Consider the following 13,895-nt stretch of genomic DNA (forward strand, 5'->3'; position numbering starts at 1 on the left):
CTCCCAGGGCATGATATAAAAAATTGATTAAGTTTTTACTAAGTCATAACTTTATAATGGGAGGTGTTAATAAGACTTTGTTTGTAAAGAAACATAATGATCACATTTTAATAGTACAGATTTATGTTGATGATATTATTTATGGATTTACCTGTGCTAACATGACTGTTGAGTTTGTAGATCTTATGAAATCTAAGTTCGAAATGAGCATGGTTTGGGAATTGAATTATTTCCTAGGGTTGCAAGTTAAACAGCAACCTGATGGTTTCTTTATTTCTCAAACCAAATATGCTCTGAACTTAGTTAAAAAGTTCAAATTTGAGAATGGGAAAAATTTTGATACTCCTATGAGTACGACTTTAAAACTCTCAAAAGACTCTACAGGTAAGAAAGTGAATCCTAAATTGTATTGCAGTATGATAGGTAGTTTGCTGTATTTAACTGTGAGTCGACCTGATATTGCATTTAGAGTAGGGATTTGCGCTAAATATCAATCTGACCCTAAAGAGTTACATTTAACTGTTGTTAAGCGGATTATGCGATATGTCACAAGTTCAGCTAATTTGGTCTTTGGTATCCACATGATACTAGTGTTCAATTAGCTGGTTACACTGATGCTGATTGGGCTGGTAACATTGATGACCGAAAATCAACCAGTGGTGGTTGTTTATATGTTGGGAACTATTTAGTTTCTTGGCAAAGTAAGAAACAAAGTTTCATATCGCTCTCAACTGCTGAGGTTGAATATATTGCAGCAGGTAATGCATGTACTCAACTTGTATGGATGAAAAGAATGTTAAGCGATTACGAAATTGCATAGGACTCTATGGTTTTATATTGTGATAATTCCAGTGCAATTAATATATCTAAAAATCCAATCCAGTATTTACAAACTAAGCACATTGACATTAGATATCACTACATTCGTGAGTTAGTGGAAGAAAAAACAATTACTTTGGAATACATTCTGACCGAGTCTCAACTTGCTGACATTTTCACGAAATTGCTCGACAAAAGTAGGTTTTCTAAATTGAAATTTGATCTTGGTATGTGTAATTTGAATGATTATTCATGCATTTTTGTATTATAATGTATATACTTGTTAGTTTGAATGTTTAAATTTCAAAATTTAATGAAAAATGCACATTTTGGCTATGCACGACCAGTCGAGTACATACTCAACCAGTCGTGTAGTGCGGGTTTGACCTTTATTTGGGGAAAAAATTCATTTTTTCTTCATTTGGGTTTCTTCTCCAATGGGTCCTAGCTCGACCGGTCGAACCCATCTCTATTGTTCTTCAAGGTTAGTGCTTTATTTCCATTTTCCTTATAGATTCAAGTTCATATAACTTATTTTTCATCTTTGGAGTGATTTATTTCTTGTTTCAATGAGGTTTTTGGGGTTTTCTTCTCCAAAATCTGATTTTGAGAAAACCCACTCTACTTCTTTTGAAACCTTTTGATTCCTTGATTTTCTAGTTGCAAATGAAAGGTAAAGGCAAAAAGAAAAGTTATCATGGTCCTTCAACATCTAGATCGACACCTATTACAAGGCGCCACCTTCGGTCACCCGAAGATGATCCCTCTTATGTGCGGGATTTAAGGTTGCGCAATGTTATAGTTGAACGACCTGTTCATGTTGAAAACCTTGCTCCATTTGAAATCCTTCCTCTTCTCCAATCTATAAGATGGGCTAACATTCTACATTGGGGTGGGCCAGCATACCGGTCTATTACGTAAGCTATGTATGCATGTATTTCTGATTTTTCAACTGAAAATTTAACTTTTATTATAGCAACTAGAGAAGGTCCATTTGAAGTAGACCATCATCTAATTTCTGGCCAAATGGACATACCTGTCAATGATGAAGTATTCCAATTAGCACTATAGTAACTAAACCATATAAATAAAAAAAAGTATGCTTATTAGAGCATTGTGCAATATGGATGCGCAATGGAGTCAAAATGGGAATGCGCTTGCTTCAAAGTATTTGTTACCCAGATACAGGGTCCTTCACAAGATATTTATTTCAAATCTTTATCCACGTTCTGGTAACAAAACCAAACTCACCTCTTTCATGGTTCGGATTCTGTATTCCATCATCTTTGGTACATCTGTATGTCTTCCTTCTTTGATCTGTTATTCCATCATACAATTTCGTCTCCATCCTAGACAAAGTGATATCTCTTTTGCATATCTTATGACTGTGTTGGCTACCCATATGTTAGTGGCTATGCCTGTTGGAGAGGCTCTTATTCAATACCTGATCTTCAACAACTCAAATATAAACAAGATGAATTTGAAGTTGGCCGCAGGCCAAGTCAATGTAGGTGCTGGTGGAAATGATGCCACAAATGAAGAAGAAGGTGGTGATTTACCTCCAGATGACATTAACATGGACGATATCTTTGATGAGATCGAATCAAATTCTAAAGCTGACCCTGATTATCAGCCTTCTGATTTCGCTGAGAGGTTGAATACTCTTGAGGAACAGGTGGCTCAGCTTCGTGTAACCCAGGATTCGTAATTTTCTTATATGCATAAATATATGAGGCGCATTAATAAGGATTTATATCAGATTGAGCCATCTATTCCTGCTCCCTCTTAAGGATCTGATTAGTATTTTCTAATCTTGGTTTGTAATAACTTTAATGATACTTGGATTTCTTTTGTCTTGTGAGGTTATACTTGACTTAACTTGGTAGTACTTGGCTGAACTTGGTTTGAATATGACTTGCTTATGGATTTAATATGTTGACTATCTTGATCATTTATTCCTCAATACTCTTCTTATTTTTCCTTCTTTATCTAATTCCACTTCTATTTCTTAATTCTTTCCTTTGTCATATTGTGACAAAAAGGGAGAGAATTTTGGCATACTTAATATATGGTGATTATGGTATGTTGGTATATGGCATGTGGATTGTGTATGGATGTGGATTATGGATGAATTAATTGTGAATGATTCTATTTTGATGAAGGGGAGTTAAGTAAGGGGGAGTATTGTTGGAGGAATTTATGCGAATTAATGCTTTGTTTTTAACTGGTGCATAATTCTTTAACCAGGTTGTAAATTGGTTTATCTTAATGATGCATGATTCTTTATGCGTATAATGCTTATGTTATTATGGTGTTATTATGAAGTATGTTTTGTCACAAATTTGATAAAGGGGGAGATTGTAAGTGCTATGGTTTCTAGCTCCTATAATTGTTAAATTTTGTAGTGCTAAAACCGCTCTTGGAATCTGTGTCTTGTGTAGCTAATCTACATAATGAAGTTTGTGCATCTCTTAAGGACAAGGGTCTTTAGTTCAAAAACTTCAAAGGCAAGATTACTTGTTCATGTTCATGTACAACATCAATTGTGAATTCAAGCCTTCAAGCTTCAAGAGCTCAAGATTCAAGACATTTCAAGTTCAAGCTTCTTAAAGTTACAAATTCAAGTCCCAATATACTTTAAGATGAAGCTTCAAAAGGTTTCACGTTCAGGCGTCATCATGTGTAATGATCATAAGCTTCGCGAATTTCAAAGAACGACTATCAACTGAAGAAAAAGAAGTTTCGATGTTCATACATCATGTTTAAGGTATGAATGACCCTAGATTGACCATAAGGTAGGTCATTTTGAATACATAATTCAATTAAATCATTTTATAAGTGAATAGACTGTTTCTCGACTAGTCTTGGACTCTATTCAACTAGTCCTAGCACTGGCACGACCAGTCCAAGAAATTTCTCGACCAGTCCTAAGTTTGTTACAAATTTTTAGAATTTTTTGTTAAGCCTCGACCAGTCCTGGAGACTTCTCGACCGGTCGTGTGAATAGTGCTTGACTCGTTCTCAACCAGTCCTACAACATCGACTCAAAGTCCAGCAATTAAATCTGGTTCCACACAACTAGTCGTGCAGGGCATACGATCAGTCGTGGAATGGATTTCTCTTATCGTGCTCAAAATTTTAAAAATTTGTTAGTCCAATGACCAATCGTGGTGTCCTCAGGACCAGTCGTGAATGCAATTTCTTCACTTATAAATAGAGCACGAATTTCAGAGATTTTCATTCAATTCAAGCTAAATCAATACGCCACTCTGAGAGATAAGTTAGTGATCTTTTTAAGCTATATTGTGCTCATTTAATATTCTCTTTTATTAGCTTTCTTTGGATTTAATTTTGAATTTTCGCATTCCAATTTTATTTGAAAGAGGGATTGAAGTATTCCCATTTCTTGGAATCAAAATCAAATCAAGCTAGCCCAAGGTGCTTTAAATCTAAAATCAATTTAGAACCTAGAACCATTTCATAAGTGAGTTTGGACATTGAACTTCTACGTTGAACTTTTACTCCGATTTGGTTCTTTCGGGCTTAAAAAAAAAAGAGAATATCCAAGTATTTTACATTATTGTAAATTTCTATATTTTGGTTTCACTGAGATTGTGCCAGTAAAATTTCTTCATTTTTGTTTGTCTGAGATGATCCAGAAAAGTCAGAGTATGGGGTTTTTGAATTGTGTAAGCCCACTTGAAAGACACAATTGTGAGGGTTTTAGGTGAACCTTGAAAACCTATTTTCATAATGAACACTAATATCCACTGTGTGAGGATATTAGGAGTGGAGTAATTGTGTGGCTGTTGTTTAACAATTAGTGTACACACAAGCAAACCACTATAATCTTTGGTCTTGTGGATTGATTATTTATTTCTTTTTGTGGATGATTGTAATTTCCCTTTTTACATTGTGGAGAATGTTGTAATTTCTTTTATGCAAGTGTGGAGAACGTTATAATATGTTCACTCCCCAAGTATAGGGTTGCGATGTAGTAATAAACTCGGTGAGACCGAGGTCGAATCCGAAGGGAATGATTCCTGTACGTAGTCTGAAACTAGGTAGAAATAGAACTAGCCTAAGATGAAATCTAAATTAAATATAAATTGATGAATAATGGTGAGAGATTAATGTAAAACTTAAGAGAAATCAGAGATAAGAAACTAGGGATTCAGAGGATCCACTTGTAGAGATCAGGGAGATCTTATGCCTGCTTCAAAAATCATGGAAATTAAACTGAACTTCCTCTGATAAAATTTTAAAGAGATGAAAAGTATATGAATTAGAATGGATTTCATCACCCAACCATGCCCAGAAAATAAAGAAAACAATAGAATTAAACTAATTACCAACCAATCAACATGCTATGAAGGTTAGGAAGGGTACCGTCATCCGACCATGCCCAGGAGACGATGGTGAACAACAGGGCTTCCTGACATCATAAACATAAAAGGAAGGAACATGCTCAAAGCCATTGCAGACCCATTGTAATTTTAGTCACAACAGACCATTAAAAACTAAAAACACTCCCTTAAATAAACTATAATCAGTATCAGTTCAGTATGAATACAAAACACAAGCGAAAGAGTCCCCCATCACACTACAAGCTTCACCTCTTAGCCCTAACTAAGAGGTTTAGCCCCTCATGAATGGACTAATAACCTTAGGAGTCATAAGAGAAAAAAGAAAAAAGAAAAAGAAAAAAACAACAGCAAAGAAAATAAGGAAAAGAAAAAGACTTCTCCTTTCTCGCCCTGTCTTCATGCTAAAACTTCGATCGCTCAGCTCTCTCCTCTCTCTTTCTTTTATAATTGCTGGAGGTCGGTTGCAAGGAACCGACCTTGCTTTTGCTGAAAGAATCTGGAAACTCTCACGCGCCCCCTGTTACACAGCCACGCTCGCGGTTTCGCATGAAAGCCTGAGAAACTGCTCCCACTGGTCCTCCTTGCATCCCTCAAAAGGCGTTAAAATAGCTTCTCTTTGGACGGTTTTAGATGTACTTCAAGATGGACGGTCTGGATCATCAGTCCGATCCTGACCATGATCAGCAAACGGCCCAAAATTTTCGGACGTCCGCAAACAAGGACCGCGTAACTCTTACGCTGGAACTTAGTAGGGTCCTCATTCAGGTTCTAATGAGAAATCCACGCCGTTCATTTGATTCCCAACGAAAAACTAGGCAAGAAAGGTGGGTTTTTTTCAAGTTTATAGTGGCCCATTGTACCGGATCCTCTTACCGTCTGTTTTGCTTTTGGACGATCAAAAACTGATCTCTGATGCCTTTTGAAACTTAGCCACCTAGGCCATAGTAAGAGGGCCTATGAGATTCCAATGGACGGTCTAGATTGGACCGTCGAATCAAGATGGTGGCCCACTGCACCCAACCGCAACTCTTTGTTGCCGTGAAAAATGAAATTTTCCGTTTTTAATAAGAGAAGTCGGGTCGGCGCCCGACTTGGTTTTTCGGTGTTTAGCGAGTGCACTTGTGCCATGTGCACTGGAAATGCCAGTTGGATCCACTTGTGCTGTTTATGAAGTATCCAATCCGACCATCTGTTTTGTCACCTCATTTAACACATTTAGTCAAAAAATTAAGTATATCCAGATTTCAGGCGGGCCCCAAATCATGATTTTAGGGGCTGATCTAGCCGTTGGGCCACTTTCACATGGATCCAAGGGCTCAAATTTTATGTGTACGGTTAATTTATGTTCTTCGGGTCCTGTATGAAGTTTCGAGTCAATCAGATGGTGGGAACCCTGTGATCTTGTATTCTAGACATTTTTCAGGCCTGTTCGGAGTGAGTGGCTGTAATTTCTCTGATCTCTGGTGTGTAAATCCTTGATCTTAGTCCCATGAAGTCCCGTCCACTGCCTTAGTGATGCGAGCGAGTTAAATCCATATTTTTAGTGTCCTTTCCAATCCACGCTCATAGATTCACCTTGCATCACAACATGATTAAAATAAAGCGTTAAACAGTATCATGCTCGTAAATCTAGATAATAAGTGGGGTCTAATATGCAATATTTGACCCTTAAAACAACTCCCAACCAGCATCTTGCTAGTCCCGAGCAAAGTATGCGAAAAATAAGTTTAAGAATTACGAGACAATTCTTGTGAAACCGAGTGATATTTTGAAAAATGATTCAGATACGAAAAATCTAAGATTCATGAATGTTGGGCATTACCATCTCCTGGACTCGAGCGCACGATAACTTCATAGTCGAGTTCAAAGTATTAATCCATCAATCAGAACAATTCTAAACATTAAGTTCCATGGGTGTATAGTCTAATCTCAACTTATCATCATTAAAATTCACTTCTCTATTTCAGGATATTATTGGTAACTAACAAGAGAATTTATGATAACCAAAACTTGCCTCACAGATCATCTTTTCATTCCTCCAGCTTTTGATTTTTCCATTAAAAGTAACGCCAAGAAGGAGAATCAAATCCTCACCTATAGGGAGCAAACCTATAGTGAAGACTGTATACCCAGCCCTTTTCACATATCATCCTTGGGGAATTAAATCTACACCTATAGGGAGCAAACCTATGGTGAAGATTATTCACCCAACCCTTTCCAATTGTGTGTTTTTTTTTTGTTTTTTTTTTCAATTGATCATGACAGGCAAATTTTCCAAGCCGGTTCCTTACATGCTTAATGATTACTAAGTTAACCCTTCAATATCAAACTGAAACCTTAATGTGAAAGCGAGATGTGACATGTGAAATTATGACTTAATCAATGTTTACAATTTTTAATTCTGGATTAACAATTCAAACTTAATTATGAAATCTAAAAGATACTGAATCTAAGAGTCATAAATTACCAACATTACGTATCTCGAAATTCTAAGGGCCTTAGATGACCGTCAAAATCAGTTCGAATTCACAAGAAATTCAAAAAAAATTAAAAATTTTCACAATTTTTGCTCAAGACCAAGAAAACACTGATTAGGAAACCTAATCTCCCACCCCCAACTTAAAATCTACATTGTCCTCAATGTAAAAGAAATAAGCATGCAATGCACATGGGACAACGAAAATATAAGAGGAGTGATGGAAAGATAGTACCTAGACGAAAGAATCAAGAGGCTTTCCAAAGATATCTACATAAGAGCGGGTCAGCACAAAAGAGAAACCAACAGAAGTAAAATAAAAATAACAAAAATAAAATCCTACCTACACCACTTTCACAGGTGCTCTCGATTGCATTTAGCGGATGCAACAAGCCTTTAAACCCCTAGGTTGCCCCTAGTGGACAAGTTGTAGTCTCGTGAGGGTTTTCAGTAATGTTACCCACAAACATTGAACTAACTAACTAGGAAAATGAAATGGAATAAAAAGCTGGGTTGGCTCCCAGGAGCGCTAAGTTTACCATTTATCCTAAAACAGCATAAAGGAAACTACCCTAGTCCTATGAAAATAGAAAACCTACCTATACCTCCATCAGACTAGGAAATCAATCCTGGTAAACTGGATCAGTCAGAGGTATGGACATGTCCTCTGAATCAAATTTCTCAACAAATGGCTTTAAGCGATATCCATTTACTTTAAACTCCTTGCCATTGTCAGGATCTCTTATCTCAATGGCCTCATGAGGATACGCAGTGACCACAATGTAAGGGCCAGTCCAACGAGATCGAAGCTTACCTGGAAAGAGATGTCATCGAGAATTATATAAAAGGACTTTCTGACCAGGTGTGAATGATTTCTGTAGAATACGTTGGTCATGAAACACCTTCATTCTGTTCTTATAAATTCTCGAGTTCTCGTATGCATCGTTTCGGATTTCTTCGAGTTCATTCAACTGAAGTTTGCATAGCGAGCCAGCGTTGTCCAGATTGAAATTCAATTTTTTTATTACCCAGTAGGCTCTATGTTCAAACTCCACAGGTAAGTGGCAAGCCTTCCCATAGACAAGTCTAAAGGGAGACATTCCAAAAGGGGTTTTAAACGCAGTAAGGTAAGCCCATAAGGCATCAGTCAATCGGATTGACCAATCCTTACGGTCAGGGTTAACCATTTTCTCTAAAATGTGTTTGATCTCCCTATTGGAAATCTCAACTTACCCACTTGTCTGTGGGTGATATGGGGTGCTCACCTTATGAGAGATATCATATTTCTTCATTAAACTCTCGAATGGCCTATTACAAAAGTGTGAGCCCCCATCACTAATGATAGCTCGAGGCGTTCTGAATCGGGAAAGGATGTTCTCTTTTAGGAATTTAATGACCGTGCGATGGTCGTTATTGCGACACGGAATCGCTTCAACCCATTTAGTGACATAGTCTGCAGCGAGCAAAATATATAGATTTTCGAAAGATTGTGGGAATGGTCCCATGAAATCAATGCCCTAACAATCAAATGCTTCTATGATAAGGATGGGATTCAAAGGCATCATGTTTCGACGAGACAATGCTCCCAATTTCTGATAACGCTCACAAGCCTTGCAAAATTCATGAGTGTCCCTGAACATAGTGGGCCAATAAAAGCCACACTGCAAAATCTTGGCTGTGGTCTTTTTAGCAGAAGAGTGACCACCATAGGCTTGTGAGTGATTAAAGGAGATGACACTCTGATGCTCATCGTCTGGCACACATCTCCTTAGGATCTAGTCTGGGCAATATTTAAACAAATATGGATCGTCCCAGAAAAGTTGCGCACCTCGGTAAAGAATTTCTTCTTATCTTGTACAGTCCACTATGCCGGTATGGAACTTGTGGCTAGATAATTAGCAATATCAGCGAACCAAGGTGAATGAGAGACTCTAAACAGTTGTTCATCAGGAAACATGTCATTGATATGGGTCACCTCAAGGGAATCAGAGGTATTAAGGCGAGAAAGGTGGTCGGCCACTACGTTCTCTACTCCCTTTTTATCTTTAATCTCCAAATCAAACTCTTGGAGTAGAAGGATCCATCGTATCAGGCGGGGCTTAGAATCATTCTTAGAAAGAAGATACTTAAGTGCTGCATGATCTGTGTAGATAATGATCTTGGATCTGATCAAGTAGGACCTAAATTTGTCCAAGGTGAACACTACGGCTAAGAGTTCCTTTTTCGTAGTCGAGTAGTTCACTTGGGCAGGATTTAAAGTCCTACTCGCGTAATGAATGACGTAGGGCCTCTTATCTTTTCTCTGACCTAGAATTGCTCCAAGAGAATAATCAGAAGCATTGCACATAAGTTCAAAAGGAATGCTCCAGTCGGGTGGTTGTATGATGGGTGCACTAGTCAACATGCCCTTAAGCTTAGTAAAAGCTTCCTGACATAGCTCAGTCCACTCGTATGGTGCATCCTTTTGAAGTAGATTACATAAAGGACGAGAGATGAGACTAAAGTCCTTTATGAATCTTCTGTAAAACCCAGTGGGTCCTAAGAAAGATCGAACGTCCCGTATGTTCTTGGGTGGAGTTAGGTTAGAGATAAGATCAATTTTTGCCTTATCCACCTCGATTCCTTTGGACGAGATAATATGTCCAAGGACAATTTCCTTATGAACCATGAAATGACACTTCTCCCAATTAAGTATCAAGTTCTTTTCTTCACATCTTTTCAGCACACATTTAAGACTATATAAGCACTCGCTAAAAGATGAACCGAAAACAGAGAAATCGTCCATGAAGACCTCTAAATATTTCCCCACCATGTCAGAAAAGATACTTATCATACATCGCTGAAAGGTGGCAGGGGCATTACATAATCCAAATGGCATCCTTCTGTAGGTAAAGGTGTCGTAGGGACATGTAAATGTGGTCTTTTCCTGATCCTTAGGAGCGATTTCAATCTGATAGTAGCTCGAATACCCGTCAAGGAAACAGTAATAGGAATGACCAGCTAGCCTTTCCAAGATTTGATCAATGAAGGGTAAAGGAAAGTGGTCCTTCCTCGTGACGGTATTCAGCTTCCTGTAGTCAATGCACATTCTCCAACCAGTAGTAACTCTTGTTGTTACGAGTTCATTATTGGCATTGGCTACGATGGTGATCCCGGACTTCTTAGGAACCACCTGAGTTGGACTCACCCATTGACTATCGGATATGGGGTATATGATACTCACATCCAATAGTTTAAGAACCTCGGCCTTAACCACTTCCCTCATGTTTGGATTTAGTCTACGTTGTGATTGCCGAGCGATCTTCGCATTATCCTCAAGATATATGCGGTGAGTACAAATCGAGGGGTCGATTCCCTTGAGGTCCGCTATCGTCCATTCAAGGGTTCCCTTATACTCAATGAGAGTAGATATAAGCATACTCTCTTGTTCTTTCTCCAGGTGGGTAGAGATCACCACCGGGTATGTCTCATCTTGACCTAAATAGACATATTTCAAATCAGAGGGCAAAGGTTTTAGGTCAAGCTTCGGCGGCTTGAGGTTAGACGGCAAAGGCACTACATCAGTTTGGGGCAACTCTTCAAATTGTGGCTTACACCGGTTAACTTCAAGTACCGGTGCAGTATCAAGCAAGACACACGTCTCCCTAATCATGTCATCATCAAAATCATGGGAGTGGGCCAAGCACGTCTCTAGAGGGTCAGAGGATAAGGTCAAAGGTGTCATATCTTCCACTAAAGAGTCAATCACGTTAATGTCGTGGAAATCGTCATGATCCTCTAAGTTTTTGCCGTTATTGAAAAAGATGTTTGACTCCAATGTCATATTCCCAAAGGACATAGTCATGACACCATTCTTGCAATTGATAATTGCGTTTGAAGTGGCAAGGAATGGGTAACTAAGAATGACGGGAATCTGAGTGCTCATGTTATTGATAGGTTCGGTGTCCAGGATGATAAAATCTACAGGGTAGTAAAATCTATCAACTTGGACCAACACATCCTTAATTATCCCTCTTGATACACGAACAGAGCAATCAGCAAGTTGTAGAGTGGTTAGGGTAGGTTTTAATTCACCTAAACCTAACTGGTTGTATACCGAGTAGGGAATCAGGTTGACGCTTGCTCCTAAGTCAAGAAGTGCATGATCAATTCGATGGTTCCCGATTACACATGATATGGTTGGGCTACCGGGATCTTTGAATTTCTATGGCACGTCTTACTTTAGGATGACACTCACTTTCTCGGTCAAGAAGATCTTCTTTTGAATACTCTGCCGTCGTTTGGTCGTGCATAAGTCTTTCAGGAATTTGGCATATGAAGGTATCTGTTTTACGACATCAAGTAGAGGAATGTTGACTTTCACTTGTTTCAATATCTCTAGGATATCCTGAGAGTTAGAGAGAGGTTTAGGTGCGACCAACCGTTGGGTAAATGGAGCAACTGGTTTTTCTAGAAGTTCTGGTTCTAATTTTTTTGGGGCCTCACTAGATCCATTATTGTTGTCCTCTTCTAGTTCTTGAGGCTTTTTGGGCCTAACCGGAAGGGTTTTATCAATGATCTTCCCACTCCTAAGAGTGGTGATGGATTTAGCGTGCCCCATTTGATTTGAAGAGCTGGGATCACTTATCTCGTATTGCGGTTTAGGATTGGGACCGGTTGTGCACGAAACATCCCCTTTTCTATAACCGTTATACGTGAATCCATCTTTTGCATAAAGTCTCGCATTTCCTGGGTCAACTCTTGCATGGAATTTTAAAACGGTTCTTCATGAGGTTTCCCCTTATTTAGATTTTGATTGAAGAAACCTTGAGGGGTAGCAGTTTGTCCATTTCTCCAACCAAAGTTTGGATGATTTTTCCAACCAGGATTGTACGTATTAGAGGTTGGTCCATTGAAAGGTCTTTGATAATTATTTACGGCATTGGATTGTTCATTCAACACTTCTCGAAAGGTGGGTATCGTAGGACAATTTTTAGTTGTATGAATGTTGCAATCACATATGCCGCAAACACTTTCATTAACCTTATCCTTCTTTCCTTCCATGACCTCAACTTTTCTTATGAGCGTAGTCACTTTATACTTGAGATCATCCTCTTCTTTCAAGAGATACAATCCACCTTTGTCCTTAGATTGAGTCGGCCTAGACGTGGTGTTCGATTTTGGGTAATAGTCCTATGATTGTGTTTTTTCAGCAAGACTATCGAGGTAATCCCATACCTCGTCAACATTTTTATTAATGAATTCTCCATTATACATTGTCTCGACCATTTGGCGCATGGAAGAAGTCAGTCCATCGTAGAAAAAATTTGTGATGCGCCACGTTTTAAAGCCGTGTTGTGGGCATGAACTGACCAAATCCTTGAACCTTTCCCAACATTGGTAAAATGTTTCATCCTCCTTTTGGGTGAAGTTCATGACTGCTTTTCTAAGGGTAATCGTTTTATGATGTGGAAAAAATTTCTTTATAAATTCCTTTTGCATATCATTCCATGTGCCAATGGATCTAGGACGCAGTGAATGTAACCACGTCTTAGCCTTCTTCTTCAAGGAAAAGGAAAGAGTTTCAGCCTGACTGTGTCCTCAGACACATTTTAAAAATATAAAGTGGCTATGATCTCATCAAACTCTTTCAAATGTAGATATGGTTCTTCAGATTCAATCCCATGGAACTTAGGAAGGAGTTGGATAACCCCTGGCTTGATGTCAATATGTCCTGTATTTTCAGGAAAAATCATGCATGAGGGAGTACTCACCCCCGCTGGTTGTAAATAATCTCGTAAAGTATGAGGCGGGGGTGCTTGATGCACCTCATTCTCATCCTGAATGTCCTCCACCCTAGGTTGAGGTAGAAGAGGTTGGTTTTCAGCCATCACTTCAATTAACTCAGGGGATTTCGAGTGGTGTCTAGTCCTACGATGGATAGTTAACCCCTCAACCAATCCTCCTTCAGTCAAGAGACGGCGAGTGTTGTCACGGGCCCACTTGGGCATGAAACACTCGCAGCCCTCAATCAAATTCGAAACCTAATCCTAAGAAAGGAAAAGAAAATCTAGAAAGAAAGAGAGGGTTGGAAAGAAGTTACCAAATTGGAGTCCCTAAGTTAAAAACCTGCAAAAGAAAACAAAACAAGTCAGTTTCTAAAGAGAAGGTCTAAAATTAAAAAATCCTTAAAAAGAAAGATAGAAGTAAACTAGTTTCTAAAAGAAGAAATTCTTAAAAGAAAGTGAAAATTT

The 13,895-nt window shown here is 38.5% G+C and overlaps 1 non-coding gene across 1 annotated transcript; it reads left to right on the plus strand.

Annotated features, from left to right (window-relative positions):
- Nucleotides 1-12,988: 12,988 nt before the first annotated feature.
- Nucleotides 12,989-13,095, plus strand: LOC131230054 (small nucleolar RNA R71). Its single transcript, XR_009163782.1, has one exon. It is a non-coding gene; the product is annotated as a small nucleolar RNA R71 (small nucleolar RNA).
- The last annotated feature ends 800 nt before the right edge of the window (nucleotides 13,096-13,895 follow it).

Source organism: Magnolia sinica, chromosome 16 (genome assembly GCF_029962835.1).
Source record: "Magnolia sinica isolate HGM2019 chromosome 16, MsV1, whole genome shotgun sequence".
Taxonomy (NCBI): Eukaryota; Viridiplantae; Streptophyta; class Magnoliopsida; order Magnoliales; family Magnoliaceae; genus Magnolia; species Magnolia sinica.